This window comes from Eptatretus burgeri, chromosome 3 (genome assembly GCF_056783735.1).
Source record: "Eptatretus burgeri isolate ZD-2024b chromosome 3, Ebu_testis_v1, whole genome shotgun sequence".
In the NCBI taxonomy this organism is placed as follows: Eukaryota; Metazoa; Chordata; class Myxini; order Myxiniformes; family Myxinidae; genus Eptatretus; species Eptatretus burgeri.
Window position 1 is genome coordinate 43,987,130 of NC_140963.1, and position 8,358 is coordinate 43,995,487.

The 8,358-nt window shown below is 44.4% G+C and overlaps 1 long non-coding RNA gene across 1 annotated transcript; it reads right to left on the reverse strand.

Moving 5' to 3' along the window:
• Positions 1 to 1,471: 1,471 nt before the first annotated feature.
• LOC147029784 (uncharacterized) lies at positions 1,472 to 8,100 on the reverse strand. The gene is made up of 2 exons (XR_015056083.1): positions 7,416 to 8,100; positions 1,472 to 2,086 (listed from the first exon to the last, which is right to left on the reverse strand). It is a non-coding gene; the product is annotated as an uncharacterized LOC147029784 (long non-coding RNA).
• Positions 8,101 to 8,358: the final 258 nt, after the last annotated feature.

Genomic DNA, 8,358 nt, shown 5'->3' on the forward strand with positions numbered 1-8,358 from the left:
TACCAGCTGTGCAAGTCGGCATGCTGACTTTTTTGCAGAAGCCTGCAAAGCTTCTCTGACAACCCCGATCTTATTGGGTGTTCTCGCTGAAGGTTTTTGACCACTGTCCTTCAATTTGGTCTTTCACACTTCCAGTTTCTTTGAAAGTTTCAATAATATGTTTCATGGGTTTTAAAAAAAAATAATTGTGGAAGTCTTGCATTTGGACAGACCCTACAAAACCGCCTTTACTTAGAAGCATGTGACTGTACAAAAAAGTCTCCAAACAGTGTCTGCTGGGGCACAAAGAAATTGTTCGGCATGGTTGAAATTTCTGTGGACAGAAAACTAAATTTGTTCTTTGGGCAACCTGAAAATACAAAGAGGGTCGCATTCATAAAATTATAACAGCTGTTTGAAAAATTGCACATCATGTTGTGATGGGATACATATACTGGGATGATGAAGATGAACTCCTGTGCCACATCAGCACTTGCTGCTGAGCGGGACTGCTTTATTTTGAAGTATATATTCAGGACTGATTTAATATACTGTACATATTGAAAAGTTAAACCTTGGATACATAATCATTAATACATTGCGGAGTAAACAGAAGTTTCAGGAATGTGTAAGTTGATGCATGTAAACAAGCCACTGAGTGTACAAGCATGCGAATCCAGTTGAGTGACGCAAGTACGCACAATTAAAAATCCAGGATTCTCTTGGAAGTATATTATACCATGCAATGCGCACTCACGATTCTGGCCTTGAACCTCAAATATGCATATTTGTGGTGCATAAAAAAGAAATACGACGTTTTGGCCCAAGTTCCTCAAAATGCACGATATTGCGTCATAAAGCACTATTTTAACATGTATATGCTTAAAGGAGGCATCGTGGGTGTGAGTCACGACCCAGAGAGAGTGTGCTGGTCATATTATGACTGCGTAATTTAACTTGGTTAGAGAGCAGGTGACATTGCGAAGTGTGAATCAAAATTGCGCCGTTTCGAACTAGGTACCCATGGTACGTGTGCAAGAACTGATCGGGATGGAATTGTCACACGCAGAGGAAACAGCGTAATGGATCTTCAAAACACCTTAAGTGATGTACAGATGCCACAACAATATAGTCATAAAATATCTTACTTCATCATCTGGGCTACTTATTTATGATATCTTCTCACTTGCCATCTCACATATCCGTTATAACAATCTTGTTTTTCTCCCTTGAGGAATGTTTCCGAGGAAATATGCACGAGTGCAATTAAAACAATGGTATATCCGGTACAGGTGTAACGTTCTTGAATTAGCTGTGAAATTCAAGCTCTGCACGTAAATATACTCGCTTATCCTTCAATCCGAAACGAACATCATCATTTTGGATCGCTGTCCCTTGAACACCAAACAAACAAACCATTATGACGAAACAATTGCACAGTAATGATGGAAACGTAACTTTCTACAGCTGACGAAATCGACGCTGTGCAATATAAAGATCTAACTTTATTATTTGGCACAATTGCAAATACAGTACACAAATCAAGCGCGTGGTGATCGAGACAAATTGCAGGTAAAGGCCGAACAATATAGCAAGAGTTCATGGAAGTTTCAATTGTAGTCTTCAATCCCTCTATGTGTTTCAAAATTGATTGCTTCAACCTGCTTACCCACAAACCAATGAGTCAAACACGAACTGTGAATTTGACGAGCAACATACGGAGCAACGTCATCAAATTATTGGCATTTATAACGATTTTCTAAAGTCAATTTGATGACACACTTTATGAAGATCTTTGATATTTGATGAAAGCATTTGATGAAGTCACGAGTTAAAATACCTTTAAAGTATCGCCGTGACCATATGTACCAAAGGCACGTTATAATTCGTTCTGCAATTGGTTTTCCATCTCGAATGGTAAAGGGACACATCGTATATGTTGAACCTCAGGCTTTCCTCCGGCGAGTCTTCTCGAAGGAAGAGCGATGCCAATGCGTTATAGAGTGTGTGAGCATTGAAACTGTGACGTTTTCAAACTTTATGTCTTGGTCATGTCTCTTGAACAGTGCTCTTGCTTGCTTCTTGCTTGGTTCAGTCTTCCAGAAGTCTGTCAGGAGAGCCAACGATGGCATTGTGAGACTGAGGGACAGGTAGACCGTATGTAAACAGCACAAACAATTTGTATACAAGGTAAAAATAAATAAAATAAATGAAAGGCTACATGTGTATTCAATTGAATATCATTTTGGAATCTGTTAAAACAGTTTTACTTTCTAACATGTACTGGAAGAACATCATGGCTTCGTAAATAATTTTCTCGAAGGTGTGTATGTGTGTGTCTTTGCATATAGTTGTGTGTGTGTGTGTGTGTATGTATGTGTGTGTATTTGTGTGTTTGTGGGTATACTTGTCTGTGTGTATATTTGTGTGTATAGTTGTGTTTGTGTGTATAGTTCTGTGTGTGTTTGTGTGTATAGTTGTGAGTCTGTTGGTATGGTTGTGTGTGTTTGTATGTGTATAGTGTATGGTTGTGTGTGGTTGTGTGTGTTTTGTTGTGTGTTTTTGTGTATAGTTGTGTGTGGTTGTGTTTATATAGTTGTGTGTGTTTGTGTGTATATAGTTTTGTGTGTGTGTGTGTGTGTATATAGTTGTGTGTGTTTATGTGTATAGGTATGTGTGTGTGTTTGTGTGTATATGTGTGTGTGTGTGTGTTTGTGTGTATACGTGTGTGTGTGTGTTTGTGTGTATACGTGTGTGTGTTTGTGTGTGTGTGTGTGTGTATAGTTATGTGTGTATAGTTGTGTGTATAGTTATGTGTGTGTGTGTATAGTTATGTGTGTATAGTTGTGTGTATAGTTATGTGTGTGTGTGTGTGTGTGTGTGTGTGTGTGTGTGTGTGTGTGTGTGTGTATAGTTATGTGTGTATAGTTGTGTGTATAGTTATGTGTGTGTGTGTGTGTGTGTGTGTGTATAGTTATGTGTGTATAGTTGTGTGTATAGTTATGTGTGTGTGTGTGTGTGTGTGTGTGTGTGTGTGTGTGTGTGTGTGTGTGTGTTTATGTGTATAGTTGTGTGTATGCCTGTGTTTAATTGCTATAAGTAGTTGTGTATACTCTATTTGTGTTTGTGCTTCGGTGTATATTTGGGTATTTTCTTGTGTGCATGTTTTTGTGGGTGTGTTTATTTCCGGTAAATAGTTTTCTTTTAAGTGTGTGTGTGTGTGTGTGTGTGTGTGTGTGTGTGTGTGTGTGTGTGTGTGTGTGTGTGTGTGTGTGTGTGTGTGTGTGTGTGTGTGTGTTACATCTGTGTTATATCTGTGTTTACCCTTTCATTTTCAAAATGTGGTATCAAACAAACATGCATTATGTGATGTTTAATCCATACATATATATACACACAAATATCGTACATCTGGTACATAAATTTTACAGGTGCTTACTTTGCCATGAGTGTTTATAGATTTGCCACAGTCAAGTGTTCTTTTCATTTGTTGACACAATGAGGGACAACACAGTCAGAAATCGAACAAACGACCAAGACTGCAGCTCCGGTACAACATGTCCTTAACGCAGTGGAAAATGCACATAAACCGAGTTAAATTGTGCTTGTTTACTCGTTGTTCAGTTAAACTCATTGCATTACTTTACCATGATAACCAGTAAAATGATGAAAAACCCTTGAGAAACATTCTACGCAAAGATGATCCATGCTTCACCTCGTACCTATAGACCACCGTGACGTCATTTTAATTTGTCGGCGAAATTTGTTCTTCGAACAATGATAAGGGACAGAAACTGTCGGTAGTAGTGGTCTTCAGGATGGGGGAAATATTTGCTTAAAAATACCAAATCAAATTTTATGAACTAGCCAATTAGCAAAGCGACAAGGCCGGCATTCACACGGAGCTCTGCACGGTGCCTGCTAGATTTGCCAAATAACAGAATCGAAGGACGGCTTTGTGGTCCATTTCGCTGCAAGAGGGGGAAAGCTATGAAGGTGTCGGGGCTCATTCTCGCACCGACTGCCATTTTGCTCGCTGCCATGTGCAACTTGGTGGGGCTAGTTGTTTAGGCCCGAAGTATCTCCGTCACTCTTCTGCGCGGACATGGCCACCATTTGGCCATTGTCGGTGCATTTGCGTCTAATTAAAGGTGCGGAGGAAAGGTGAGAGTAAATGGACCACTGGGAGGTCCATTTTCTCGAGGAGCGGGACACAGGCGCTTCTTGCATTTTCCACTGATGGAAAAAAAAACGAAGCATTTGAGACAAAAAAAATTTAAAATTTTCCAAGCTTCGAAGACCAGATTTGTGTGCAAGCTTCATCACACGCATGATCTCGCGTCTTTGACCCTCTCGGGGGTCAAAACACGTCAGTTCACGAGGGAAGGCCTACACGATGGAGTTGGAGAGAAGAAAGCTTGAGTGTGGAAGAAACTGTAGATGTTGATTTGCTGGATAGTCCCATCGATGCTCGGGTCATCCGCCGATCCTTTTTGGGGTAAGGGCTTACTGGCTTACACGAACAGCAAGCCCAGACCGCAAAAAGATCGGCGGAAAACAGGTCGTGCAGCGGAAATGCGAGAAAAACCGAGCTGTGTGGCTCGCTCTCCCAGGGCCAGGAGAGCGAGGAGCGAGCTCCGACGCGCCACCCTCAGTCCAAGGCCGACTAAATAAATAAATAAATAAAGCACATTCGGAGGTCCGCTATCCACCCGAACTCCCTCCTCTTTCGCATCCACTCCCACAAACGCCGTGTGCTTATGGGAGGCAAGATTCGGATATAAGGAATGATAGAGCTCAAGAAGGTTTCCAGTACGATGATTCCAGTATGGAGGCACCGGGATGAGGTCGGGGAGGAAGGTTGATGAAGGGAGGGAGGTGGGAAACTCGCGACGATGCTCCGAACGGGCGGTGCGTCCGGGCTGGAGCGGTGCGTGCGGTTAACGCGCGCCAAACTCGCAGCGAACGCTTTTATAAAGGGCTGGGTGCGCATGCGCACGAGCTCAGGCGCTCTTTGTCTGTTCGGGTTTTCTCCGGCGCAGGGGAGCGTTCGGGCTTTTGAGCGAGCAAGGGGAGGAGGGATCGGGGACATGGTGAGGGGTTGGGGAGTGATAAGTAAAAGGGTTGTGGTGAACGATTGGTGGAGGGGAGGTGGGGGGCCGGGGTTGGAGTGGGGGGCATGTGTCGTCCGGTGCTTCAGGGGACACAAGGGCGGGGAAACTCCAGGTGGCTAAACACCACCGAATGACATATGCTAGAATGCATGACGTCATGTCTACTTGCATAGTTTCACACCAACGTATACAGAGCGAGGGTTTCCTTAAGGAATCGCAGAAACTGCTTCGTTTGAATAAAATGAACAATTCGGTATTTGCTTCTCATGTGAAAGTAATTCCACGATTTTCATCATTGCGCCTAAAAGTTTATTCCTTTTGTTCCAATGAGATGTGACCGATTTCACCTTCCTCGAGGACAGCAATGGATGGTTAAGTATAAGACTGCACCACGGAGTCTCGAGCTCAGTGCACACTGCAAGGACACTGGACAAAAAGATGTCAACAACAAAGCTCATCTTCCAATTGGTATACCTGGCCAGTGGCTTATAATACGTCCATTGTTTCCAAAGCGATTGATATCATAGATTCGATCACTCTTCGGTTTGTGAATCGATGCACCAGAATCGTTCTTCACTCATTCTGTGGATCACAATCCCACGTCCTTTCGTCCATGTTGACGTGTTACACCTTGTCTGTCATATATATATATATATATATATATATATATATATATATATATATATATATATATATATATATATATATATATATATATATTTATTTATTTATATAGACACATATGAATGTGTATCTGGAATACGTGCATCACATGGAGCTGTTAACATTGTGTACTCGAACCGTGGGCTACATGAGCCATATATGATGCAATGAAACTGCCCGCTGATACGACGACAGGTTGTTGTGCACGTCTGCATCAAGTGCTTTCAGTCGGCTCGACGTGAGCGACATTCCCAGACATGGGAATCAAAGAGCACGCACCAGGGTTCGCGCTCTCGAACACATTACTCCGTAACGTTATGCACAGCTACGTGTCACGCACGTAATGTACAGCCTCGTACATGGATGGGTATTACCAAGTGCGCCGATTTGTCGACAATGTTGTTTCCCCGAGGACATGTGATATGCTTGTTTGTGAAAATGCTCAAAACAAGAGCGAGCCGTCCGAACGCTTATACACGTATTGGTTGGTATAATGTTCGTCTGAACAATGCAATTAACTTCATTCACTGCTGTAGTTCGTCGACACACACACACACACACACACACACACACACACACACACACACACACACACACACACACACACACACACACACACACACACACACACACACACACACACACACACACACACTACCGTTGGAATTCCTACCGTTGTTAATGGTATATGTAGTTGCAATATGTAAGGACTCACCAGCTTGTATAACTAACGAATGCTTATGGTATTATGAATTATCAACGACAGATAAGTGCAGGCATTCACGTTATGTGATTACGTACGAACCACCTGGAGACGTTTCGTATAATATACATCACAATGTGCACCGCGTTCATACTGCACCTTCTACCGCACCATTCACCATGCTCGTGGCTCCATTCACAAGCAGTCAACATTCGTGTGTTGTGAAGTTAATTGAGATTTCATTGATCTGTTTGTTTAACGTTCGAGCTTCGAATTTAAAATATTGTGCTACAAAAGCCCTGCACGTATAGACCTCTTGATGTTGAGAATGAACTGTGTGAATGGCTGCTGTGTTGCCCCGGCGTTATGGCTTCGTGAAGCTTGCTTGCACAGCGACTGAGCTACCACTTATGTTTCTGATGAAGCAACAGGTCGTTGTTGGCAGTTTGAGTCATTTGGCATTTGGAAGTGACTGCGGCACAAGCCAAATCATCATGGCTCCTGAAATCCCATAGCACGTACACCCGTGTAGCTGATGAAAGCATTGCACAAGGGAGGGAGAGAGAGAGAGGAGACAGACACACAGACAGACACAGACAGAGACAGACAGAGGTTGGCAATGCACGACGTGGCATGAGCTATTAGAGCTATCATACTGTGGATACAGTCATTGGGAAACAGGTGTTACAGAGACAAAGACAGAGACAGTCAGAGTCTCCATTAAAACAGTCCCGAGAGGGCAATATTCAAACCAACATTTTAAAGCTTATTCAAAAATATTTGCAAAGACAACAACCCATAAGTGGAGGTGCGCAAGCCACAACTTTAAGATAGAGATTGTGTATAATCAATTTCGGTAATCTTAAACCGTGCCCCTTAATTTTTTTTTTTTGCTAACTTACTGATTTTATTTGAAAACAGGTGCTGGTAAGGGATTCAAACGGCGCTTATCCCACCTGTTGTGACCACAGATGCTTCTTTGCTCTTCTCTGCATCCGAACGGCCTTCTATGGAGCGCGTCTTTTTATGGCTTCAGTCGCCTCTCGACTAACGGCGTTCGATGCTCCGGAATGGGACGAGACCGTGTAAAGCGGTGCTCAGGGGCAGCCTGGCAGCACCGCAATGCGCTGCTGTCCATGGTGCTGAACTTGCGTCTCGCTCAGGACGCGCTATCGGCGAGACGGACGTTAAACGGCGCATGAGCTCCAATCGGTTCGAGCCTCGAGCTCGTCATGGACGCTCGCTCGGGCCGGATGCGACCGACGAGGATCCCTCGCCGCCCCGCAACTACCCCGATGACTTCAACAACAAGCGTGCGCTCACTCTTTCCCCCTCCCCGCGCCAGTTCGCTCGCGCTGCACGATGTCCCCCGGAGGAGGGGGGGGGGGAGCGCCAAAGCGCGACCTCCAATATTAATTCCGATTCACGGCCTCCCGAAATGGAAAACATCGTGGTCTGGAATACAAAAGCTCTTTCCACTCTACCCGTGCCTGCCGCGCGTATGTATAACTCTCGGTCCTCTGTCCTGCTCTTCTCGCCGAACGTCGTGAGCTCGCAGCTACACGATTACCATCCGATGGCGGGAAATACTAATTACCAGTAACTAGTCTGCACCGACGCAAGATGTGCTGAAAGCTGCGATTTCTCGGAGAGGAGAGTGAGGTAGGCGGGGGTTGATGAGGGGAGGTGGTTGGGTGGATAGCACAGAGAGAGGAGAGAGGGGGGCGGGATGGTGGAGGGGTGGGGGGACATGCTCGCCGTGTCAGGAGCTCGTCCCACATGCCGAGGTCCCCGGAATGACGCGCGATGGTGATTCCGCGGCGGCGCGCTCTCCCTATTTATTTTCCCTTCTTCAATGCGGTCGGAATGGCTAATGCCGCAAATGCAGGCACCACCGCG